Below are 25,413 nucleotides of genomic sequence, written 5' to 3' on the forward strand. Positions count from 1 at the left end.
GTTTCTATGTTTCTATCTTCAGAATATGAGGTGCTTTGTTGTTCTTCGCCTTTTATTAACAAAAATTAAACACTAATTGCACTATCTTTAAACTTGAATGTGCTCGTAATGTGAGCATTGGTGGTTTAGTAGTAGAATTCTCGCCTCACACGCGGGTGTCCCGGGTTCGAATCCCGGTCAATACAGTGTTTATGGAAGTATTTCAGAAAGCGTGTATTTAAAAATTAAACTTCCCGACTGTTTCAAGAGCGTACACAGAGAGGAGCGGCTGTTAAATGAGCGGGGGCACAGATATCCTTCGGTATAAAGAGCGGGAGCAGTGAGGATCGCTTGTAACGTGAGGGAGCAAAGGATTTGAGTTATTTTTCAAATAGCACGAGCAGAGGGAAGCGGCAATTTAAAAAGCGAGAACACACAGGAGTGGCTGTTTGCAGCACGGCAGCAGAGATGAGCGGGTGTTGAAAGAGCGGGAGCAAGTTTGGGCGGCAGTTTAATAAGGAGGAGCAGAAAGGAGCGGCGGTACCGTTTCCTCGAGCTGTGGCGATTTTCAATAATTCCATCAATGTAACATCTCCAACTTTGCAAATCACACCAAGCTGGGTTGCAGTGCGAGCTGCGAGGAGGCTGCAGAGGAATTGGACAGATTAGGTGGATGGCAGATGCCATATACTGAAGAAAAGTGTGAGTTTATCCACTTTGGTGGCAAAACCTTGAAGGTAGAATGTTATCTGAATGTTGACCGATTTGTAAAAGCGGAGGGGTATTGAGACCTGGGTATTTTGGTACATCGGTCGTTGAAGTCATTCATACATACAGGTACAGCATGCAGTAAAGGAAGCCAAATGTCATGCTGGCCTTCATAGCGAGGAGATTAGGGTATCGGAGCATGGAGACTTGTACAGCACCTTGCTGAGACCAGACCTTGAGTATTGTGTGCAGTTATGATCATCTAATCTGAGGAAGGACATTCTTGCTTTTAAGGGAGTGTAGCGAATATTCACCAGATTGATTCCAGGGATGGCAGGACTGACATGAAGAAAGACTGGATCGACTCGGCTTACACTCGCTGGAATTTAGAAGAATGAGAGGGGAGCTCATAGAAACATTTAAAATTTGGTCGGGAATGGACAGGTTTGATGGCGTAAAAAGGTTCCCGCAGTCCGAATAAAGGAAGCCCAGTACCAGCGGTCACTGTCTAAGGAAAAAGTGTAAACCATTTAGGACCGACACGAGGAGAATCTTCTTCACTCAGATCATTGTGAACCTGTGGAATTCTGTACCACAGAAAGATGTGGAAGCCAGTTGGATAGATATACTCAAAAGAGAGTGAGATATGGCCCTTACGGCTAAAGTGATCAAGGGGCATGGAGAGAAATCAGGAAGGGGAAGTGAAGTTGCATGCACAGCCATGATCATATTGAATGGTGGTGCTGGCTGGAAGGGACGAATGGCCTACTCCTGCACCAATGTCTAAGTTTCTATGTTTCTATCTTCAGAATATGAGGTGCTTTGTTGTTCTTCGCCTTTTATTAACAAAAATTAAACACTAATTGCACTATCTTTAAACTTGAATGCGCTCGTAATGTGAGCATTGGTGGTTCAGTGGTAAAATTATCGCCTCCCACGCGGGAGTCCCGGGTTCGAATCCCGGCCAATGCAGTGTTTATGGAAGTATTTCAGAAAGCGTGTATTTAAAAATTAAACTTCCCGACTGTTTCAAGAGCGCACACAGAGAGGAGCGGCTGTTAAATGAGCGGGGGCACAGATATCCTTCGGTATAAAGAGCGGGAGCAGTATGGATCGCTTGTAACGTGAGTGAGTAAAGGATTTGAGTTATTTTTCAAATAGCACGAGCAGAGGGAAGCGGCAATTTAAAAAGCGAGAACACACAGGAGTGGCTGTTTGCAGCACGGCAGCAGAGATGAGCGGGTGTTGAAAGAGCGGGAGCAAGTCTGCGCGGCAGTTTAATAAGGAGGAGCAGAAAGGAGCGGCGGTACCGTTTCCTCGAGCTGTGGCGATTTTCAATAATTCCATCAATGTGACATCTCCAACTTTGCAAATCACACCAAGCTGGGTTGCAGTGCGAGCTGCGAGGAGGCTGCAGAGGAATTGGACAGATTAGGTGGATGGCAGATGCCATATAATGAAGATAAGTGTGAGTTTATCCACTTTGGTGGCAAAACCTTGAAGGGAGAATGTTATCTGAATGTTGACCGATTTGTAAAAGCGGAGGGGTATTGAGACCTGGCTATTTTGGTACATCGGTCGTTGAAGTCATTCATACATACAGGTACAGCATGCACTAAAGGAAGCCAAATGTCATGCTGGCCTTCATAGCGAGGAGAATAGGGTATCGGAGCATGGAGACTTGTACAGCACCTTGCTGAGACCAGACCTTGAGTATTGTGTGCAGTTATGATCATCTAATCTGAGGAAGGACATTCTTGCTTTTAAGGGAGTGTAGCGAATATTCACCAGATTGATTCCAGGGATGGCAGGACTGACATGAAGAAAGACTGGATCAACTCGGCTTACACTCGCTGGAATTTAGAAGAATGAGAGGGGAGCTCATAGAAACATTTAAAATTTGGTCGGGAATGGACAGGTTTGATGGCGTAAAAAGGTTCCCGCAGTCCGAATAAAGGAAGCCCAGTACCAGCGGTCACTGTCTAAGGAAAAAGTGTAAACCATTTAGGACCGACACGAGGAGAATCTTCTTCACTCAGATCATTGTGAATCTGTGTAATTCTGTACCACAGAAAGATGTGGAAGCCAGTTGGATAGATATACTCAAAAGAGAGTGAGATATGGCCCTTACGGCTAAAGTGATCAAGGGGCATGGAGAGAAATCAGGAAGGGGAAGTGAAGTTGCATGCACAGCCATGATCATATTGAATGGTGGTGCTGGCTGGAAGGGACCAATGGCCTACTCCTGCACCAATTTCTAAGTTTCTATGTTTCTATCTTCAGAATATGAGGTGCTTTGTTGTTCTTCGCCTTTTATTAACAAAAATTAAACACTAATTGCACTATCTTTAAACTTGAATGTGCTCGTAATGTGAGCATTGGTGGTTCAGTGGTAAAATTATCGCCTCCCACGCGGGAGTCCCGGGTTCGAATCCCGGCCAATGCAGTGTTTATGGAAGTATTTCAGAAAGCGTGTATTTAAAAATTAAACTTCCCGACTGTTTCAAGAGCGTACACAGAGAGGAGCGGCTGTTAAATGAGCGGGGGCACAGATATCCTTCGGTATAAAGAGCGGGAGCAGTGAGGATCGCTTGTAACGTGAGGGAGTAAAGGATTTGAGTTATTTTTCAAATAGCACGAGCAGAGGGAAGCGGCAATTTAAAAAGCGAGAACACACAGGAGTGGCTGTTTGCAGCACGGCAGCAGAGATGAGCGGGTGTTGAAAGAGCGGGAGCAAGTCTGGGCGGCAGTTTAATAAGGAGGAGCAGAAAGGAGCGGCGGTACCGTTTCCTCGAGCTGTGGCGTTTTCAATAATTCCATCAATGCAACATCTCCAACTTTGCAAATCACACCAAGCTGGGTTGCAGTGCGAGCTGCGAGGAGGCTGCAGAGGAATTGGACAGATTAGGTGGATGGCAGATGCCATATAATGAAGATAAGTGTGAGTTTATCCACTTTGGTGGCAAAACCTTGAAGGTAGAATGTTATCTGAATGTTGACCGATTTGTAAAAGCGGAGGGGTATTGAGACCTGGGTATTTTGGTACATCGGTCGTTGAAGTCATTCATACATACAGGTACAGCATGCAGTAAAGGAAGCCAAATGTCATGCTGGCCTTCATAGCGAGGAGATTAGGGTATCGGAGCATGGAGACTTGTACAGCACCTTGCTGAGACCAGACCTTGAGTATTGTGTGCAGTTATGATCATCTAATCTGAGGAAGGACATTCTTGCTTTTAAGGGAGTGTAGCGAATATTCACCAGATTGATTCCAGGGATGGCAGGACTGACATGAAGAAAGACTGGATCGACTCGGCTTACACTCGCTGGAATTTAGAAGAATGAGAGGGGAGCTCATAGAAACATTTAAAATTTGGTCGGGAATGGACAGGTTTGATGGCGTAAAAAGGTCCCCGCAGTCCGAATAAAGGAAGCCCAGTACCAGCGGTCACTGTCTAAGGATAAAGTGTAAACCATTTAGGACCGACACGAGGAGAATCTTCTTCACTCAGATCATTGTGAACCTGTGGAATTCTGTACCACAGAAAGATGTGGAAGCCAGTTGGATAGATATACTCAAAAGAGAGTGAGATATGGCCCTTACGGCTAAAGTGATCAAGGGGCATGGAGAGAAATCAGGAAGGGGAAGTGAAGTTGCATGCACAGCCATGATCATATTGAATGGTGGTGCTGGCTGGAAGGGACCAATGGCCTACTCCTGCACCAATTTCTAAGTTTCTATGTTTCTATCTTCAGAATATGAGGTGCTTTGTTGTTCTTCGCCTTTTATTAACAAAAATTAAACACTAATTGCACTATCTTTAAACTTGAATGTGCTCGTAATGTGAGCATTGGTGGTTCAGTGGTAAAATAATCGCCTCCCACGCGGGAGTCCCGGGTTCGAATCCCGGCCAATGCAGTGTTTATGGAAGTATTTCAGAAAGCGTGTATTTAAAAATTAAACTTCCCGACTGTTTCAAGAGCGTACACAGAGAGGAGCGGCTGTTAAATGAGCGGGGGCACAGATATCCTTCGGTACAAAGAGCGGGAGCAGTGAGGATCGCTTGTAACGTGAGGGAGTAACGGATTTGAGTTATTTTTCAAATAGCACGAGCAGAGGGAAGCGGCAATTTAAAAAGCGAGAACACACTGGTGTGGCTGTTTGCAGCACGGCAGCAGAGATGAGCGGGTGTTGAAAGAGCGGGAGCAAGTCTGGGCGGCAGTTTAATAAGGAAGAGCAGAAAGGAGCGGCGGTACCGTTTCCTCGAGCTGTGGCGATTTTCAATAATTCCATCAATGTAACATCTCCAACTTTGCAAATCACACCAAGCTGGGTTGCAGTGCGAGCTGCGAGGAGGCTGCAGAGGAATTGGACAGATTAGGTGGATGGCAGATGCCATATAATGAAGATAAGTGTGAGTTTATCCACTTTGGTGGCAAAACCTTGAAGGTAGAATGTTATCTGAATGTTGACCGATTTGTAAAAGCGGAGGGGTATTGAGACCTGGGTATTTTGGTACATCGGTCGTTGAAGTCATTCATACATACAGGTACAGCATGCAGTAAAGGAAGCCAAATGTCATGCTGGCCTTCATAGCGAGGAGATTAGGGTATCGGAGCATGGAGACTTGTACAGCACCTTGCTGAGACCAGACCTTGAGTATTGTGCGCAGTTATGATTATCTAATCTGAGGAAGAACATTCTTGCTGTTAAGGGAGTGTAGCGAATATTCACCAGATTGATTCCAGGGATGGCAGGACTGACATGAAGAAAGACTGGATCGACTAGGCTTACACTCGCTGGAATTTAGAAGAATGAGAGGGGAGCTCATGGAAACATTTAAAATTTGGTCGGGAATGGACAGGTTTGATGGCGTAAAAAGGTTCCCGCAGTCCGAATAAAGGAAGCCCAGTACCAGCGGTCACTGTCTAAGGATAAAGTGTAAACCATTTAGGACCGACACGAGGAGAATCTTCCTCACTCAGATCATTGTGAACCTGTGGAATTCTGTACCACAGAAAGATGTGAAAGCCAGTTGGATAGATATACTCAAAAGAGAGTGAGATATGGCCCTTACGGCTAAAGTGATCAAGGGGCATGGAGAGAAATCAGGAAGGGGAAGTGAAGTTGCATGCACAGCCATGATCATATTGAATGGTGGTGCTGGCTGGAAGGGACCAATGGCCTACTCCTGCACCAATTTCTAAGTTTCTATGTTTCTATCTTCAGAATATGAGGTGCTTTGTTGTTCTTCGCCTTTTATTAACAAAAATTAAACACTAATTGCACTATCTTTAAACTTGAATGTGCTCGTAATGTGAGCATTGGTGGTTCAGTGGTAAAATTATCGCCTCCCACGCGGGAGTCCCGGGTTCGAATCCCGGCCAATGCAGTGTTTATGGAAGTATTTCAGAAAGCGTGTATTTAAAAATTAAACTTCCCGACTGTTTCAAGAGCGTACACAGAGAGGAGCGGCTGTTAAATGAGCGGGGGCACAGATATCCTTCGGTATAAAGAGCGGGAGCAGTGAGGATCGCTTGTAACGTGAGGGAGTAAAGGATTTGAGTTATTTTTCAAATAGCACGAGCAGAGGGAAGCGGCAATTTAAAAAGCGAGAACACACAGGAGTGGCTGTTTGCAGCACGGCAGCAGAGATGAGCGGGTGTTGAAAGAGCGGGAGCAAGTCTGGGCGGCAGTTTAATAAGGAGGAGCAGAAAGGAGCGGCGGTACCGTTTCCTCGAGCTGTGGCGATTTTCAATAATTCCATCAATGCAACATCTCCAACTTTGCAAATCACACCAAGCTGGGTTGCAGTGCGAGCTGCGAGGAGGCTGCAGAGGAATTGGACAGATTAGGTGGATGGCAGATGCCATATAATGAAGATAAGTGTGAGTTTATCCACTTTGGTGGCAAAACCTTGAAGGTAGAATGTTATCTGAATGTTGACCGATTTGTAAAAGCGGAGGGGTATTGAGACCTGGGTATTTTGGTACATCGGTCGTTGAAGTCATTCATACATACAGGTACAGCATGCAGTAAAGGAAGCCAAATGTCATGCTGGCCTTCATAGCGAGGAGATTAGGGTATCGGAGCATGGAGACTTGTACAGCACCTTGCTGAGACCAGACCTTGAGTATTGTGCGCAGTTATGATTATCTAATCTGAGGAAGGACATTCTTGCTGTTAAGGGAGTGTAGCGAATATTCACCAGATTGATTCCAGGGATGGCAGGACTGACATGAAGAAAGACTGGATCGACTAGGCTTACACTCGCTGGAATTTAGAAGAATGAGAGGGGAGCTCATGGAAACATTTAAAATTTGGTCGGGAATGGACAGGTTTGATGGCGTAAAAAGGTTCCCGCAGTCCGAATAAAGGAAGCCCTGTACCAGCGGTCACTGTCTAAGGATAAAGTGTAAACCATTTAGGACCGACACGAGGAGAATCTTCCTCACTCAGATCATTGTGAACCTGTGGAATTCTGTACCACAGAAAGATGTGAAAGCCAGTTGGATAGATATACTCAAAAGAGAGTGAGATATGGCCCTTACGGCTAAAGTGATCAAGGGGCATGGAGAGAAATCAGGAAGGGGAAGTGAAGTTGCATGCACAGCCATGATCATATTGAATGGTGGTGCTGGCTGGAAGGGACCAATGGCCTACTCCTGCACCAATTTCTAAGTTTCTATGTTTCTATCTTCAGAATATGAGGTGCTTTGTTGTTCTTCGCCTTTTATTAACAAAAATTAAACACTAATTGCACTATCTTTAAACTTGAATGTGCTCGTAATGTGAGCATTGGTGGTTCAGTGGTAAAATTATCGCCTTCCACGCGGGAGTCCCGGGTTCGAATCCCGGCCAATGCAGTGTTTATGGAAGTATTTCAGAAAGCGTGTATTTAAAAATTAAACTTCCCGACTGTTTCAAGAGCGTACACAGAGAGGAGCGGCTGTTAAATGAGCGGGGGCACAGATATCCTTCGGTATAAAGAGCGGGAGCAGTGAGGATCGCTTGTAACGTGAGGGAGTAAAGGATTTGAGTTATTTTTCAAATAGCACGAGCAGAGGGAAGCGGCAATTTAAAAAGCGAGAACACACAGGAGTGGCTGTTTGCAGCACGGCAGCAGAGATGAGCGGGTGTTGAAAGAGCGGGAGCAAGTCTGGGCGGCAGTTTAATAAGGAGGAGCAGAAAGGAGCGGCGGTACCGTTTCCTCGAGCTGTGGCGATTTTCAATAATTCCATCAATGCAACATCTCCAACTTTGCAAATCACACCAAGCTGGGTTGCAGTGCGAGCTGCGAGGAGGCTGCAGAGGAATTGGACAGATTAGGTGGATGGCAGATGCCATATAATGAAGATAAGTGTGAGTTTATCCACTTTGGTGGCAAAACCTTGAAGGTAGAATGTTATCTGAATGTTGACCGATTTGTAAAAGCGGAGGGGTATTGAGACCTGGGTATTTTGGTACATCGGTCGTTGAAGGCATTCATACATACAGGTACAGCATGCAGTAAAGGAAGCCAAATGTCATGCTGGCCTTCATAGCGAGGAGATTAGGGTATCGGAGCATGGAGACTTGTACAGCACCTTGCTGAGACCAGACCTTGCGTATTGTGTGCAGTTATGATCATCTAATCTGAGGAAGGACATTCTTGCTTTTAAGGGAGTGTAGCGAATATTCACCAGATTGATTCCAGGGATGGCAGGACTTACATGAAGAAAGACTGGATCGACTCGGCTTACACTCGCTGGAATTTAGAAGAATGAGAGGGGAGCTCATAGAAACATTTAAAATTTGGTCGGGAATGGACAGGTTTGATGGCGTAAAAAGGTCCCCGCAGTCCGAATAAAGGAAGCCCAGTACCAGCGGTCACTGTCTAAGGATAAAGTGTAAACCATTTAGGACCGACACGAGGAGAATCTTCTTCACTCAGATCATTGTGAACCTGTGGAATTCTGTACCACAGAAAGATGTGGAAGCCAGTTGGATAGATATACTCAAAAGAGAGTGAGATATGGCCCTTACGGCTAAAGTGATCAAGGGGCATGGAGAGAAATCAGGAAGGGGAAGTGAAGTTGCATGCACAGCCATGATCATATTGAATGGTGGTGCTGGCTGGAAGGGACCAATGGCCTACTCCTGCACCAATTTCTAAGTTTCTATGTTTCTATCTTCAGAATATGAGGTGCTTTGTTGTTCTTCGCCTTTTATTAACAAAAATTAAACACTAATTGCACTATCTTTAAACTTGAATGTGCTCGTAATGTGAGCATTGGTGGTTCAGTGGTAAAATAATCGCCTCCCACGCGGGAGTCCCGGGTTCGAATCCCGGCCAATGCAGTGTTTATGGAAGTATTTCAGAAAGCGTGTATTTAAAAATTAAACTTCCCGACTGTTTCAAGAGCGTACACAGAGAGGAGCGGCTGTTAAATGAGCTGGGGCACAGATATCCTTCGGTATAAAGAGCGGGAGCAGTGAGGATCGCTTGTAACGTGAGGGAGTAACGGATTTGAGTTATTTTTCAAATAGCACGAGCAGAGGGAAGCGGCAATTTAAAAAGCGAGAACACACTGGTGTGGCTGTTTGCAGCACGGCAGCAGAGATGAGCGGGTGTTGAAAGAGCGGGAGCAAGTCTGGGCGGCAGTTTAATAAGGAAGAGCAGAAAGGAGCGGCGGTACCGTTTCCTCGAGCTGTGGCGATTTTCAATAATTCCATCAATGTAACATCTCCAACTTTGCAAATCACACCAAGCTGGGTTGCAGTGCGAGCTGCGAGGAGGCTGCAGAGGAATTGGACAGATTAGGTGGATGGCAGATGCCATATAATGAAGATAAGTGTGAGTTTATCCACTTTGGTGGCAAAACCTTGAAGGTAGAATGTTATCTGAATGTTGACCGATTTGTAAAAGCGGAGGGGTATTGAGACCTGGGTATTTTGGTACATCGGTCGTTGAAGTCATTCATACATACAGGTACAGCATGCAGTAAAGGAAGCCAAATGTCATGCTGGCCTTCATAGCGAGGAGATTAGGGTATCGGAGCATGGAGACTTGTACAGCACCTTGCTGAGACCAGACCTTGAGTATTGTGCGCAGTTATGATTATCTAATCTGAGGAAGGACATTCTTGCTGTTAAGGGAGTGTAGCGAATATTCACCAGATTGATTCCAGGGATGGCAGGACTGACATGAAGAAAGACTTGATCGACTAGGCTTACACTCGCTGGAATTTAGAAGAATGAAAGGGGAGCTCATGGAAACATTTAAAATTTGGTCGGGAATGGACAGGTTTGATGGCGTAAAAAGGTTCCCGCAGTCCGAATAAAGGAAGCCCAGTACCAGCGGTCACTGTCTAAGGATAAAGTGTAAACCATTTAGGACCGACACGAGGAGAATCTTCCTCACTCAGATCATTGTGAACCTGTGGAATTCTGTACCACAGAAAGATGTGAAAGCCAGTTGGATAGATATACTCAAAAGAGAGTGAGATATGGCCCTTATGGCTAAAGTGATCAAGGGGCATGGAGAGAAATCAGGAAGGGGAAGTGAAGTTGCATGCAAAGCCATGATCATATTGAATGGTGGTGCTGGCTGGAAGGGACCAATGGCCTACACCTGCACCAATTTCTAAGTTTCTATGTTTCTATCTTCAGAATATGAGGTGCTTTGTTGTTCTTCGCCTTTTATTAACAAAAATTAAACACTAATTGCACTATCTTTAAACTTGAATGTGCTCGTAATGTGAGCATTGGTGGTTCAGTGGTAAAATTATCGCCTCCCACGCGGGAGTCCCGGGTTCGAATCCCGGCCAATGCAGTGTTTATGGAAGTATTTCAGAAAGCGTGTATTTAAAAATTAAACTTCCCGACTGTTTCAAGAGCGTACACAGAGAGGAGCGGCTGTTAAATGAGCGGGGGCACAGATATCCTTCGGTATAAAGAGCGGGAGCAGTGAGGATCGCTTGTAACGTGAGGGAGTAAAGGATTTGAGTTATTTTTCAAACAGCACGAGCAGAGGGAAGCGGCAATTTACAAAGCGAGAACACACAGGAGTGGCTGTTTGCAGCACGGCAGCAGAGATGAGCGGGTGTTGAAAGAGCGGGAGCAAGTCTGGGCGGCAGTTTAATAAGGAAGAGCAGAAAGGAGCGGCGGTACCGTTTCCTCGAGCTGTGGCGATTTTCAATAATTCCATCAATGCAACATCTCCAACTTTGCAAATCACACCAAGCTGGGTTGCAGTGCGAGCTGCGAGGAGGCTGCAGAGGAAATGGACAGATTAGGTGGATGGCAGATGCCATATAATGAAGATAAGTGTGAGTTTATCCACTTTGGTGGCAAAACCTTGAAGGTAGAATGTTATCTGAATGTTGACCGATTTGTAAAAGCGGAGGGGTATTGAGACCTGGGTATTTTGGTACATCGGTCGTTGAAGTCATTCATACATACAGGTACAGCATGCAGTAAAGGAAGCCAAATGTCATGCTGGCCTTCATAGCGAGGAGATAAGGGTATCGGAGCATGGAGACTTGTACAGCACCTTGCTGAGACCAGACCTTGAGTATTGTGCGCAGTTATGATTATCTAATCTGAGGAAGGACATTCTTGCTGTTAAGGGAGTGTAGCGAATATTCACCAGATTGATTCCAGGGATGTCAGGACTGACATGAAGAAAGACTGGATCGACTAGGCTTACACTCGCTGGAATTTAGAAGAATGAGAGGGGAGCTCATGGAAACATTTAAAATTTGGTCGGGAATGGACAGGTTTGATGGCGTAAAAAGGTTCCCGCAGTCCGAATAAAGGAAGCCCAGTACCAGCGGTCACTGTCTAAGGATAAAGTGTAAACCATTTAGGACCGACACGAGGAGAATCTTCCTCACTCAGATCATTGTGAACCTGTGGAATTCTGTACCACAGAAAGATGTGAAAGCCAGTTGGATAGATATACTCAAAAGAGAGTGAGATATGGCCCTTACGGCTAAAGTGATCAAGGGGCATGGAGAGAAATCAGGAAGGAGAAGTGAAGTTGCATGCTCAGCCATGATCATATTGAATGGTGGTGCTGGCTGGAAGGGACGAATGGCCTACTCCTGCACCAATTTCTAAGTTTCTATGTTTCTATCTTCAGAATATGAGGTGCTTTGTTGTTCTTCGCCTTTTATTAACAAAAATTAAACATTAATTGCACTATCTTTAAACTTGAATGTGCTCGTAATGTGCGCATTGGTGGTTCAGTGGTAGAATTCTCGCCTCCCACGCGGGAGACCTGGGTTCGATTCCCGGCCAATGCAGTGTTTATGGAAGTATTTCAGAAAGCGTGTATTTAAAAATTAAACTTCCCGACTGTTTCAAAGCGTGCACAGAGAGGAGCGGCTGTTAAATGAGCGGGGGCACAGATATCCTTCGGTATAAAGAGCGGGAGCAGTGAGGATCGCTTGTAACGTGAGGGTGTAAAGGATTTGAGTTATTTTTCAAATAGCACGAGCAGAGGGAAGCGGCAATTTAAAAAGCGAGAACACACAGGAGTGGCTGTTTGCAGCACGGCAGCAGAGATGAGCGGGTGTTGAAAGAGCGGGAGCAAGTCTGGGCGGCAGTTTAATAAGGAGGAGCAGAAAGGAGCGGCGGTACCGTTTCCTCGAGCTGTGGCGATTTTCAATAATTCCATCAATGTAACATCTCCAACTTTGCAAATCACACCAAGCTGGGTTGCAGTGCGAGCTGCTAGGAGGCTGCAGCGGAATTGGACAGATTCGGTAGATGGCAGATGCCATATAATGAAGATAAGTGTGAGTTTATCCACTTTGGTGGCAAAACCTTGAAGGTAGAATGTTATCTGAATGTTGACCGATTTGTAAAAGTGGAGGGGTATTGAGACCTGGGTATTTTGGTACATCAGTCGTTGAAGTCATTCATACATACAGGTACAGCATGCAGTAAAGGAAGCCAAATGTCATGCTGGCCTTCATAGCGAGGAGATTAGGGTATCGGAGCATGGAGACTTGTACAGCACCTTGCTGAGACCAGACCTTGAGTATTGTGTGCAGTTATCATCATCTAATCTGAGGAAGGACATTCTTGCTTTTGAGGGAGTGTAGCGAATATTCACCAGATTGATTCCAGGGATGGCAGGACTGACATGAAGAAAGACTGGATCGACTAGGCTTATACTCGCTGGAATTTAGAAGAATGAGAGGGGAGCTCATGGAAACATTTAAAATTTGGTCGGGAATGGACAGGTTTGATGGCGTAAAAAGGTCCCCGCATTCCGAATAAAGGAAGCCCAGCACCAGCGGTCACTGTCTAAGGATAAAGTGTAAACCATTTAAGACCGACACGAGGAGAATCTTCTTCACTCAGATCATTGTGAACCTGTGCAATTCTGTGCCACAGAAAGATGTGGAAGCCAGTTGGATAGATATACTCAAAAGAGAGTGAGATATGGCCCTTACGGCTAAAGTGATCAAGGGGCATGGAGAGAAATCAGGAAGGGGAAGTGAAGTTGCATGCTCAGCCATGATCATATTGAATGGTGGTGCTGGCTGGAAGGGACGAATGGCCTACTCCTGCACCTACTTGCTAAGTTTCTATGTTTCTATCTTCAGAATATGAGGTGCTTCGTTGTTCTTCGCCTTTTATTAACAAAAATTAAACACTAATTGCACTATCTTTAAACTTGAATGTGCTCGTAATGTGAGCATTGGTGGTTCAGGGGTAGAATTCTCGCTTCCCACGCGGGAGACCCGGGTTCGATTCCCGGCCAATGCAGTGTTTATGGAAATATTTCAGAAAGCGTGTATTTAAAAATTAAACTTCCCGACTGTTTCAAGAGCGGACACAGAGAGGAGCGGCTGTTAAATGAGCGGGGGCGCAGATATCCTTCGGCAAAAAGAGCGGGAGCAGTGAGGATCGCTTGTAACGTGAGGGAGTAAAGGATTTGAGTTATTTTTCAAATAGCACGAGCAGAGGGAAGCGGCAATTTAAAAAGCGAGACGCACAGGAGTGGCTGTTTGCAGCACGAAAGCAGAGATGAGCGGGTGTTGAAAGAGCGGGAGCAAGTCTGGGCGGCAATTTAATAAGAAGGAGCAGAAAGGAGCGGCGGTACCGTTTCCTCGAGCTGTGGCGATTTTCAATAATTCCATCAATGTAATATCTCCAACTTTACAAATCACACCAAGCTGGGTTGCAGTGCGAGCTGCTAGGAGGCTGCAGCGGAATTGGACAGATTAGGTGGATGGCAGATGCCATATAATGAAGATAAGTGTGAGTTTATCCACTTTGGTGGCAAAGCCTTGAAGGTAGAATGTTATCTGAATGTTGACCGATTTGTAAAAGTGGAGGGGTATTGAGACCTGGGTATTTTGGTACATCAGTCGTTGAAGTCATTCATACATACAGGTACAGCATGCAGTAAAGGAAGCCAAATGTCATGCTGGCCTTCATAGCGAGGAGATTAGGGTATCGGAGCATGGAGACTTGTACAGCACCTTGCTGAGACCAGACCTTGAGTATTGTGTGCAGTTATGATCATCTAATCTGAGGAAGGACATTCTTTCTTTTGAGGGAGTGTAGCGAATATTCACCAGATTGATTCCAGGGATGGCAGGACTGACATGAAGAAAGACTGGATCGACTAGGCTTATACTCGTTGGAATTTAGAAGAATGAGAGGGGAGCTCATAGAAACATTTAAAATTTGGTCGGGAATGGACAGGTTTGATGGCGTAAAAAGGTTCCCGCAGTCCGAATAAAGGAAGCCCAGTACCAGCGGTCACTGTCTAAGGATAAAGTGTAAACCATTTAGGACCGACACGAGGAGAATCTTCTTCACTCAGATCATTGTGAACCTGTGGAATTCTGTACCACAGAAAGATGTGGAAGCCAGTTGGATAGATATACTCAAAAGACAGTGAGATATGGCCCTGACGGCTAAAGTGATCAAGGGGCATGGAGAGAAATCAGGAAGGGGAAGTGAAGTTGCATGCTCAGCCATGATCATTTTGAATGGTGGTGCTGGCTGGAAGGGACCAATGGCCTACTCCTGCACCTACTTTCTAAGTTTCTATGTTTCTATCTTCAGAATATGAGGTGCTTTGTTGTTCTTCGCCTTTTATTAACAAAAATTAAACACTAATTGCACTATCTTTAAACTTGAATGTGCTCGTAATGTGAGCATTGGTGGTTCAGGGGTACAATTCTCGCCTCCGACGCGGGAGACCCGGGTTCGATTCCCGGCAAATGCAGTGTTTATGGAAGTATTTCAGAAAGCGTGTATTTAAAAATTAAACTTCCCGACTGTTTCAAGAGCGGACACAGAGAGGAGCGGCTGTTAAATGAGCGGGGGCGCAGATATCCTTCGGCACAAAGAGCGGGAGCAGTGAGGATCGCTTGTAACGTGAAGGAGTAAAGGATTTGAGTTATTTTTCAAATAGCACGAGCAGAGGGAAGCGGCAATTTAAAAAGCGAGACGCACAGGAGTGGCTGTTTGCAGCACGTAAGCAGAGATGATGCGGGTGTTGAAAGAGCGGGAGCAAGTCTGGGCGGCAGTTTAATAAGAAGGAGCAGAAAGGAGCGGCGGTACCGTTTCCTCGAGCTGTGGCGATTTTCAATAATTCCATCAATGTAATATCTCCAACTTTGCAAATCACACCAAGCTGGGTTGCAGTGCGAGCTGCTAGGAGGCTGCAGCGGAATTGGACAGATTAGGTGGATGGCAGATGCCATATAATGAAGATAAGTGTGAGTTCATCCACTTTGGTGGCAAAGCCTTGAAGGTAGAATGTTATCTGAATGTTGACCGATTTGTAAAAGTGGAGGGGTATTGAGACCTGGGTATTTTGGTACATCAGTCGTTGAAGTCATTCATACATACAGGTACAGCATGCAGTAAAGGAAGCCAAATGTCATGCTGGCCTTCATAGCGAGGAGATTAGGGTATCGGAGCATGGAGACTTGTACAGCACCTTGCTGAGACCAGACCTTGAGTATTGTGTGCAGTTATGATCATCTAATCTGAGGAAGGACATTCTTGCTTTTGAGGGAGTGTAGCGAATATTCACCAGATTGATTCCAGGGATGGCAGGACTGACATGAAGAAAGACTGGATCGACTAGGCTTATACTCGCTGGAATTTAGAAGAATGAGAGGGGAGCTCATAGAAACATTTAAAATTTGGTCGGGAATGGACAGGTTTGATGGCGTAAAAAGGTTCCTGCAGTCCGAATAAAGGAAGCCCAGTACCAGCGGTCACTGTCTAAGGATAAAGTGTAAACCATTTAGGACCGACACGAGGAGAATCTTCGTCACTCAGATCATTGTGAACCTGTGGAATTCTGTACCACAGAGAGATGTGGAAGCCAGTTGGATAGATATACTCAAAAGACAGTGAGATATGGCCCTTACAGCTAAAGTGATCAAGGGGCATGGAAAGAAATCAGGAAGGGGAAGTGAAGTTGCATGCTCAGCCATGATCATATTGAATGGTGGTGCTGGCTGGAAGGGACGAATGGCCTACTCCTGCACCAACTTCTAAGCTTATATGTATCTATCTTCAGAATATGAGGTGCTTTGTTGTTCTTCGCCTTTTATTAACAAAAATTAAACACTAATTGCACTATCTTTAAACTTGAATGTGCTCGTAATGTGAGCATTGGTGGCTCAGAGGTAGAATTCTCGCCTCCCACGCGGGAGACACGGGTTCGATTCCCGGCCAATGCAGTGTTTATGGAAGTATTTCAGAAAGCGTGTATTTAAAAATTAAACTTCCCGACTGTTTCAAGAGCGGACACAGAGAGGAGCGGCTGTTAAATGAGCGGGGGCGCAGATATCCTTCGGCACAAAGAGCGGGAGCAGTGAGGATCGCTTGTAACGTGAGGGAGTAAAGGATTTGAGTTATTTTTCAAATAGCACGAGCAGAGGGAAGCGGCAATTTAAAAAGCGAGACGCACAGGAGTGGCTGTTTGCAGCACGGAAGCAGAGATGAGCGGGTGTTGAAAGAGCGGGAGCAAGTCTGGGCGGCAGTTTAATAAGAAGGAGCAGAAAGGAGCGGCGGTACCGTTTCCTCGAGCTGTGGCGATTTTCAATAATTCCATCAATGTAATATCTCCAACTTTACAAATCACACCAAGCTGGGTTGCAGTGCGAGCTGCTAGGAGGCTGCAGCGGAATTGGACAGATTAGGTGGATGGCAGATGCCATATAATGAAGATAAGTGTGAGTTTATCCACTTTGGTGGCAAAGCCTTGAAGGTAGAATGTTATCTGAATGTTGACCGATTTGTAAAAGTGGAGGGGTATTGAGACCTGGGTATTTTGGTACATCAGTCGTTGAAGTCATTCATACATACAGGTACAGCATGCAGTAAAGGAAGCCAAATGTCATACTGGCCATCATAGCGAGGAGATTAGGGTATCGGAGCATGGAGACTTTTACAGCACCTTGCTGAGACCAGACCTTGAGTATTGTGTGCAGTTATGATCATCTAATCTGAGGAAGGACATTCTTGCTTTTGAGGGAGTGTAGCGAATATTCACCAGATTGATTCCAGGGATGGCAGGACTGACATGAAGAAAGACTGGATCGACTAGGCTTATACTCGCTGGAATTTAGAAGAATGAGAGGGGAGCTCATAGAAACATTTAAAATTTGGTCGGGAATGGACAGGTTTGATGGCGTAAAAAGGTTCCCGCAGTCCGAATAAAGGAAGCCCAGTACCAGCGGTCACTGTCTAAGGATAAAGTGTAAACCATTTAGGACCGACACGAGGAGAATCTTCGTCACTCAGATCATTGTGAACCTGTGGAATTCTGTACCACAGAAAGATGTGGAAGCCAGTTGGATAGATATACTCAAAAGACAGTGAGATATGGCCCTTACGGCTAAAGTGATCAAGGGGCATGGAAAGAAATCAGGAAGGGGAAGTGAAGTTGCATGCTCAGCCATGATCATATTGAATGGTGGTGCTGGCTGGAAGGGACGAATGGCTTACTCCTGCACCAACTTCTAAGCTTATATGTATCTATCTTCAGAATATGAGGTGCTTTGTTGTTCTTCGCCTTTTATTAACAAAAAATAAACACTAATTGCACTATCTTTAAACTTGAATGTACTCGCAATGTGAGCATTGGCGGTTCAGTGGTAGAATTCTCGCCTCCCACGCGAGAGACACGGGTTCGATTCCCGGCCAATGCAGTGTTTATGGAAATATTTCAGAAAGCGTGTATTTAAAAATTAAACTTCCCGACTGTTTCAAGAGCGGACACAGAGAGGAGCGGCTGTTAAATGAGCGGGGGCGCAGATATCCTTCGGCACAAAGAGCGGGAGCAGTGAGGATCGCTTGTAACGTGAGGGAGTAAAGGATTTGAGTTATTTTTCAAATAGCACGAGCAGAGGGAAGCGGCAATTTAAAAAGCGAGACGCACAGGAGTGGCTGTTTGCAGCACGTAAGCAGAGATGAGCGGGTGTTGAAAGAGCGGGAGCAAGTCTGGGCGGCGGTTTAATAAGAAGGAGCAGAAAGGAGCGGCGGTACCGTTTCCTCGAGCTGTGGCGATTTTCAATAATTCCATCAATGTAATATCTCCAACTTTACAAATCACACCAAGCTGGGTTGCAGTGCGAGCTGCTAGGAGGCTGCAGCGGAATTGGACAGATTAGGTGGATGGCAGATGCCATATAATGAAGATAAGTGTGAGTTTATCCACTTTGGTGGCAAAGCCTTGAAGGTAGAATGTTATCTGAATGTTGACCGATTTGTAAAAGTGGAGGGGTATTGAGACCTGGGTATTTTGGTACATCAGTTGTTGAAGTCATTCATACATACAGGTACAGCATGCAGTAAAGGAAGCCAAATGTCATGCTGGCCTTCATAGCGAGGAGATTAGGGTATCGGAGCATGGAGACTTGTACAGCACCTTGCTGAGACCAGACCTTGAGTATTGTGTGCAGTTATGATCATCTAATCTGAGGAAGGACATTCTTGCTTTTGAGGGAGTGTAGCGAATATTCACCAGATTGATTCCAGGGATGGCAGGACTGACATGAAGAAAGACTGGATCGACTAGGCTTATACTCGCTGGAATTTAGAAGAATGAGAGGGGAGCTCATAGAAACATTTAAAATTTGGTCGGGAATGGACAGGTTTGATGGCGTAAAAAGGTTCCCGCAGTCCGAATAAAGGAAGCCCAGTACCAGCGGTCACTGTCTAAGGATAAAGTGTAAACCATTTAGGACCGACACGAGGAGAATCTTCTTCACTCAGATCATTGTGAACCTGTGGAATTATGTACCACAGAAAGATGTGGAAGCCAGTTGGATAGATATACTCAAAAGACAGTGAGATATGGCCCTTACGGCTAAAGTGATCAAGGGGCATGGAGAGAAATCAGGAAGGGGAAGTGAAGTTGCATGCTCAGCCATGATCATTTTGAATGGTGGTGCTGGCTGGAAGGGACGAATGGCCTACTCCTGCACCTACTTTCTAAGTTTCTATGTTTCTATCTTCAGAATATGAGGTGCTTTGTTGTTCTTCGCCTTTTATTAACAAAAATTAAACACTAATTGCACTATCTTTAAACTTGAATGTGCTCGTAATGTGAGCATTGGTGGTTCAGGGGTACAATTCTCGCCTCCCACGCGGGAGACCCGGGTTTGATTCCCTGCAAATGCAGTGTTTATGGAAGTATTTCCGAAAGCGTGTATTTAAAAATTAAACTTCCCGACTGTTTCAAGAGCGGACACAGAGAGGAGCGGCTGTTAAATGAGCGGGGGCGCAGATATCCTTCGGCACAAAGAGCGGGAGCAGTGAAGATCGCTTTTCACGTGAGGGATTGAAGGATTTGAGTTATTTTTCAAATAGCACGAGCAGAGGGAAGCGGCAATTTAAAAAGCGAGACACACAGGAGTGGCTGTTTGCAGCACGGCAGCAGAGATGAGCGGGTGTTGAAAGAGCGGGAGCAAGTCTGGGCGGCAGTTTAATAAGGAGGAGCAGAAAGGAGCGGCGGTACCGTTTCCTCGAGCTGTGGCGATTTTCAATAATTCCATCAATGTAATATCTCCAACTTTACAAATCACACCAAGCTGGGTTGCAGTGCGAGCTGCTAGGAGGCTGCAGCGGAATTGGACAGATTAGGTGGATGGCAGATGCCATATAATGAAGATAAGTATGAGTTTATCCACTTTGGTGGCAAAACCTTGAAGGTAGAATGTTATCTGAATGTTGACTGATTTGTAAAAGTGGAGGGGTATTGAGACCTGGGTATTTTGGTACATCAGTCGTTGAAGTCATTCATACATACAGGTACAGCATGCAGTAAAGGAAGCCAAATGTCATGCTGGCCTTCATAGCGAGGAGATTAGTGTATCGGAGCATGGAGAATTGTACAGCACCTTGCTGAGACCAGACCTTGAGTATTGTGTGCAGTTATGATCATCTAATCTGAGGAAGGACATTCTTGCTTTTGAGGGAGTGTAGCGAATATTCACCAGATTGATTCCAGGGATGGCAGGACTGACATGAAGAAAGACTGGATCGACTAGGCTTATACTCGCTGGAATTTAGAAGAATGAGAGGGGAGCTCATAGAAACATTTAAAATTTGGTCGGGAATGGACAGGTTTGATGGCGTAAAAAGGTTCCCGCAGTCCGAATAAAGGAAGCCCAGTACCTGCGGTCACTGTCTAAGGATAAAGTGTAAACCATTTAGGACCGACACGAGGAGAATCTTCTTCACTCAGATCATTGTGAACCTGTGGAATTCTGTACCACAGAAAGATGTGGAAGCCAGTTGGATAGATATACTCAAAAGAGAGTGAGATATGGCCCTTACGGCTAAAGTGATCAATGGGCATGGAGAGAAATCAGGAAGGGGAAGTGAAGTTGCATGCTCAGCCATGATCATATTGAATGGTGGTGCTGGCTGGAAGGGACGAATGGCCTACTCCTGCACCTACTTTCTAAGTTTCTATGTTTCTATCTTCAGAATATGAGGTGCTTTGTTGTTCTTCGCCTTTTATTAACAAAAATTAAACACTAATTGCACTATCTTTAAACTTGAATGTGCTCGCAATGTGAGCATTGGCGGTTCAGTGGTAGAATTCTCGCCTCCCACGCGAGAGACACGGGTTCGATTCCGGCCCAATGCAGTGTTTATGGAAATATTTCAGAAAGCGTGTATTTAAAAATTAAACTTCCCGACTGTTTCAAGAGCGGACACAGAGAGGAGCGGCTGTTAAATGAGCGGGGGCGCAGATATCCTTCGGCACAAAGAGCGGGAGCAGTGAGGATCGCTTGTAACGTGAGGGAGTAAAGGATTTGAGTTATTTTTCAAATAGCACGAGCAGAGGGAAGCGGCAATTTAAAAAGCGAGACGCACAGGAGTGGCTGTTTGCAGCACGTAAGCAGAGATGAGCGGGTGTTGAAAGAGCGGGAGCAAGTCTGGGCGGCAGTTTAATAAGAAGGAGCAGAAAGGAGCGGCGGTACCGTTTCCTCGAGCTGTGGCGATTTTCAATAATTCCATCAATGTAATATCTCCAACTTTACAAATCACACCAAGCTGGGTTGCAGTGCGAGCTGCTAGGAGGCTGCAGCGGAATTGGACAGATTAGGTGGATGGCAGATGCCATATAATGAAGATAAGTGTGAGTTTATCCACTTTGGTGGCAAAGCCTTGAAGGTAGAATGTTATCTGAATGTTGACCGATTTGTAAAAGTGGAGGGGTATTGAGACCTGGGTATTTTGGTACATCAGTCGTTGAAGTCATTCATACATACAGGTACAGCATGCAGTAAAGGAAGCCAAATGTCATGCTGGCCTTCATAGCGAGGAGATTAGGGAATCGGAGCATGGAGACTTGTACAGCACCTTGCTGAGACCAGACCTTGAGTATTGTGTTTAGTTATGATCATCTAATCTGAGGAAGGACATTCTTGCTTTTGAGGGAGTGTAGCGAATATTCACCAGATTGATTCCAGGGATGGCAGGACTGACATGAAGAAAGACTGGATCGACTAGGCTTATACTCGCTGGAATTTAGAAGAATGAGAGGGGAGCTCATAGAAACATTTAAAATTTGGTCGGGAATGGACAGGTTTGATGGCGTAAAAAGGTTCCCGCAGTCCGAATAAAGGAAGCCCAGTACCAGCGGTCACTGTCTAAGGATAAAGTGTAAACCATTTAGGACCGACACGAGGAGAATCTTCTTCACTCAGATCATTGTGAACCTGTGGAATTCTGTACCACAGAAAGATGTGGAAGCCAGTTGGATAGATATACTCAAAAGACAGTGAGATATGGCCCTTACGGTTAAAGTGAACAAGGGGCATGGAGAGAAATCAGGAAGGGGAAGTGAAGTTGCATGCTCAGCCATGATCATTTTGAATGGTGGTGCTGGCTGGAAGGGACGAATGGCCTACTCCTGCACCTACTTTCTAAGTTTCTATGTTTCTATCTTCAGAATATGAGGTGCTTTGTTGTTCTTCGCCTTTTATTAACAAAAATTAAACACTAATTGCACTATCTTTAAACTTGAATGTGCTCGCAATGTGAGCATTGGCGGTTCAGTGGTAGAATTCTCGCCTCCCACGCGAGAGACACGGGTTCGATTCCCGGCCAATGCAGTGTTTGTGGAAATATTTCAGAAAGCGTGTATTTAAAAATTAAACTTCCCGACTGTTTCAAGAGCGGACACAGAGAGGAGCGGCTGTTAAATGAGCGGGGGCGCAGATATCCTTCGGCACAAAGAGCGGGAGCAGTGAGGATCGCTTGTAACGTGAGGGAGTAAAGGGATTTGAGTTATTTTTCAAATAGCACGAGCAGAGGGAAGCGGCAATTTAAAAAGCGAGACGCACAGGAGTGGCTGTTTGCAGCACGTAAGCAGAGATGAGCGGGTGTTGAAAGAGCGGGAGCAAGTCTGGGCGGCAGTTTAATAAGAAGGAGCAGAAAGGAGCGGCGGTACCGTTTCCTCGACCTGTGGCGATTTTCAATAATTCCATCAATGTAATATCTCCAACTTTGCAAATCACACCAAGCTGGGTTGCATTGCGAGCTGCTAGGAGGCTGCAGCGGAATTGGACAGATTCGGTGGATGACAGATGCCATATAATGAAGATAAGTGTGAGGTTATCCACTTTGGTGGCAAAACCTTGAAGGTAGAATGTTATCTGAATGTTGACCGATTTGTAAAAGCGGAGGGGTATTGAGACCTGGGTATTTTGGTACATCAGTCGTTGAAGTCATTCATACATACAGGTACAGCATGCAGTAAAGGAAGCCAAATGTCATGCTGGCCTTCATAGCGAGGAGATTAGGGTATCGGAGCATGGAGACTTGTACAGCACCTTGCTGAGACCAGACCTTGAGTATTGTGTGCAGTTATGATCATCTAATCTGAGGAAGGACATTCTTGCTTTTGAGGGAGTGTAGCGAATATTCACCAGATTGATTCCAGGGATGGCAGGACTGACATGAAGAAAGACTGGATCGACTAGGCTTATACTCGCTGGAATTTAGAAGAATGAGAGGGGAGCTCATAGAAACATTTAAAATTTGGTCGGGAATGGACAGGTTTGATGGCGTAAAAAGGTTCCCACATTCCGAATAAAGGAAGCCCAGCACCAGCGGTCACTGTCTAAGGATAAAGTGTAAACCATTTAGGACCGACACGAGGAGAATCTTCTTCACTCAGATCATTGTGAACCTGTGGAATTCTGTGCCACAGAAAGATGTGGAAGCCAGTTGGATAGATATACTCAAAAGAGAGTGAGATATGGCCCTTACGGCTAAAGTGATCAAGGGGCAAGGAGAGAAATCAGGAAGGGGAAGTGAAGTTGCATGCTCAGCCATGATCATATTGAATGGTGGTGCTGGCTGGAAGGGACGAATGGCCTACTCCTGCACCTACTTTCTAAGTTTCTATGTTTCTATCTTCAGAATATGAGGTGCTTTGTTGTTCTTCGCCTTTTATTAACAAAAATTAAACACTAATTGCACTATCTTTAAACTTGAATGTGCTCGTAATGTGAGCATTGGTGGTTCAGGGGTAGAATTCTCGCCTCCCACGCGGGAGACCCGGGTTCGATTCCTGGCCAATGCAGTGTTTATGGAAGTATTTCAGAAAGCCTGTATTTAAAAATTAAACTTCCCGACTGTTTCAAGAGCGGACACAGAGAGGAGCGGCTGTTAAATGAGCGGGGGCACAGATATCCTTCGGTATAAAGAGCGGGAGCAGTGAGGATCGCTTGTAACGTGAGGGACCAAAGGATTTGAGTTATTTTTCAAACAGCACGAGCAGAGGGAAGCGGCAATTTAAAAAGCGAGAACACACAGGAGTGGCTGTTTGCAGCACGGCAGCAGAGATGAGCGGGTGTTGAAAGAGCGGGAGCAAGTCTGGGCGGCAGTTTAATAAGGAGGAGCAGAAAGGAGCGGCGGTACCGTTTCCTCGAGCTGTGGCGATTTTCAATAATTCCATCAATGTAATATCTCCAACTTTGCAAATCACACCAAGCTGGGTTGCAGTGCGAGCTGCTCGGAGGCTGCAGCGGAATTGGACAGATTAGGTGGATGGCAGATGCCATATAATGAAGATAAGTGTGAGTTTATCCACTTTGGTGGCAAAACCTTGAAGGTAGAATGTTATCTGAATGTTGACCGATTTGTAAAAGCGGAGGGGTATTGAGACCTGGGTATTTTGGTACATCAGTCGTTGAAGTCATTCATACATACAGGTACAGCATGCAGTAAAGGAAGCCAAATGTCATGCTGGCCTTGATAGCGAGGAGATTAGGGTATCGGAGCATGGAGACTTGTACAGCACCTTGCTGAGACCAGACCTTGAGTATTGTGTGCAGTTATGATCATCTAATCTGAGGAAGGACATTCTTGCTTTTGAGGGAGTGTAGCGAATATTCACCAGATTGATTCCAGGGATGGCAGGGCTGACATGAAGAAAGACTGGATCGACTAGGCTTATACTCGCTGGAATTTAGAAGAATGAGAGGGGAGATCCAAGAAACATTTAAAATTTGGTCGGGAATGGACAGGTTTGATGGCGTAAAAAGGTTCCCGCAGTCCGAATAAAGGAAGCCTAGTACCAGCGGTCACTGTCTAAGGATAAAGTGTAAACCATTTAGGACCGACACGAGGAGAATCTTCTTCACTCAGATCAATGTGAACCTGTGGAATTCTGTACCACAGAAAGATGTGGAAGCCAGTTGGATAGATATACTCAAAAGAGAGTGAGATATGGCCCTTAGGGCTAAAGTGATCAAGGGGCATGGAGAGAAATCAGGAAGGGGAAGTGAAGTTGCATGCTCAGCCATGATCATATTGAATGGTGGTGCTGGCTGGAAGGGACGAATGGCCTACTCCTGCACCAATTTCTAAGTTTCTATGTTTCTATCTTCAGAATATGAGGTGATTTGTTGTTCTTCGCCTTTTATTAGCAAAAATTAAACACTAATTGCACTATCTTTAAACTTGAATGTGCTCGTAATGTGAGCATTGGTGGTTCAGGGGTAGAGTTCTCGCTTCCCACGCGGGTGACCCGGGTTCGATTCCCGGCCAATGCAGTGTTTATGGAAGTATTTCAGAAAGCGTGTATTTAAAAATTAAACTTCCCGACTGTTTCAAAGCGTACACAGAGAGGAGCGGCTGTTAAATGAGCGGGGGCACAGATATCCTTCGGTATAAAGAGCGGGAGCAGTGAGGATCGCTTGTAACGTGAGGGAGTAAAGGATTTG

General features: G+C 45.4%; 17 non-coding genes across 17 annotated transcripts; all 17 read left to right on the forward strand.

Moving 5' to 3' along the window:
• Window positions 1-114: 114 nt before the first annotated feature.
• Window positions 115-185, forward strand: trnav-cac (transfer RNA valine (anticodon CAC)). The gene has a single exon. It is a non-coding gene; the product is annotated as a tRNA-Val (tRNA).
• Window positions 186-1,588: 1,403 nt separating this feature from the next.
• trnag-ccc (transfer RNA glycine (anticodon CCC)) lies at window positions 1,589-1,659 on the forward strand. The gene has a single exon. It is a non-coding gene; the product is annotated as a tRNA-Gly (tRNA).
• Window positions 1,660-3,062: 1,403 nt separating this feature from the next.
• trnag-ccc (transfer RNA glycine (anticodon CCC)) lies at window positions 3,063-3,133 on the forward strand. Its single transcript has one exon. It is a non-coding gene; the product is annotated as a tRNA-Gly (tRNA).
• Window positions 3,134-4,535: 1,402 nt separating this feature from the next.
• trnag-ccc (transfer RNA glycine (anticodon CCC)) lies at window positions 4,536-4,606 on the forward strand. The gene has a single exon. It is a non-coding gene; the product is annotated as a tRNA-Gly (tRNA).
• A 1,403-nt stretch (window positions 4,607-6,009) lies between these two features.
• Window positions 6,010-6,080, forward strand: trnag-ccc (transfer RNA glycine (anticodon CCC)). Its single transcript has one exon. It is a non-coding gene; the product is annotated as a tRNA-Gly (tRNA).
• Window positions 6,081-7,483: 1,403 nt separating this feature from the next.
• Window positions 7,484-7,554, forward strand: trnag-ucc (transfer RNA glycine (anticodon UCC)). Its single transcript has one exon. It is a non-coding gene; the product is annotated as a tRNA-Gly (tRNA).
• A 1,403-nt stretch (window positions 7,555-8,957) lies between these two features.
• On the forward strand, window positions 8,958-9,028 carry trnag-ccc (transfer RNA glycine (anticodon CCC)). Its single transcript has one exon. It is a non-coding gene; the product is annotated as a tRNA-Gly (tRNA).
• Window positions 9,029-10,431: 1,403 nt separating this feature from the next.
• Window positions 10,432-10,502, forward strand: trnag-ccc (transfer RNA glycine (anticodon CCC)). Its single transcript has one exon. It is a non-coding gene; the product is annotated as a tRNA-Gly (tRNA).
• Window positions 10,503-11,905: 1,403 nt separating this feature from the next.
• trnag-ccc (transfer RNA glycine (anticodon CCC)) lies at window positions 11,906-11,976 on the forward strand. Its single transcript has one exon. It is a non-coding gene; the product is annotated as a tRNA-Gly (tRNA).
• Window positions 11,977-13,379: 1,403 nt separating this feature from the next.
• Window positions 13,380-13,450, forward strand: trnag-ccc (transfer RNA glycine (anticodon CCC)). Its single transcript has one exon. It is a non-coding gene; the product is annotated as a tRNA-Gly (tRNA).
• A 1,403-nt stretch (window positions 13,451-14,853) lies between these two features.
• trnar-ccg (transfer RNA arginine (anticodon CCG)) lies at window positions 14,854-14,924 on the forward strand. The gene has a single exon. It is a non-coding gene; the product is annotated as a tRNA-Arg (tRNA).
• A 1,403-nt stretch (window positions 14,925-16,327) lies between these two features.
• trnag-ccc (transfer RNA glycine (anticodon CCC)) lies at window positions 16,328-16,398 on the forward strand. Its single transcript has one exon. It is a non-coding gene; the product is annotated as a tRNA-Gly (tRNA).
• A 1,402-nt stretch (window positions 16,399-17,800) lies between these two features.
• On the forward strand, window positions 17,801-17,871 carry trnag-ccc (transfer RNA glycine (anticodon CCC)). Its single transcript has one exon. It is a non-coding gene; the product is annotated as a tRNA-Gly (tRNA).
• A 2,877-nt stretch (window positions 17,872-20,748) lies between these two features.
• trnag-ccc (transfer RNA glycine (anticodon CCC)) lies at window positions 20,749-20,819 on the forward strand. Its single transcript has one exon. It is a non-coding gene; the product is annotated as a tRNA-Gly (tRNA).
• Window positions 20,820-22,222: 1,403 nt separating this feature from the next.
• trnag-ccc (transfer RNA glycine (anticodon CCC)) lies at window positions 22,223-22,293 on the forward strand. The gene has a single exon. It is a non-coding gene; the product is annotated as a tRNA-Gly (tRNA).
• Window positions 22,294-23,697: 1,404 nt separating this feature from the next.
• Window positions 23,698-23,768, forward strand: trnag-ccc (transfer RNA glycine (anticodon CCC)). Its single transcript has one exon. It is a non-coding gene; the product is annotated as a tRNA-Gly (tRNA).
• A 1,403-nt stretch (window positions 23,769-25,171) lies between these two features.
• On the forward strand, window positions 25,172-25,242 carry trnag-ccc (transfer RNA glycine (anticodon CCC)). Its single transcript has one exon. It is a non-coding gene; the product is annotated as a tRNA-Gly (tRNA).
• The last annotated feature ends 171 nt before the right edge of the window (window positions 25,243-25,413 follow it).

Source organism: Pristiophorus japonicus, chromosome 25, assembly GCF_044704955.1.
Source record: "Pristiophorus japonicus isolate sPriJap1 chromosome 25, sPriJap1.hap1, whole genome shotgun sequence".
In the NCBI taxonomy this organism is placed as follows: domain Eukaryota; kingdom Metazoa; phylum Chordata; class Chondrichthyes; family Pristiophoridae; genus Pristiophorus; species Pristiophorus japonicus.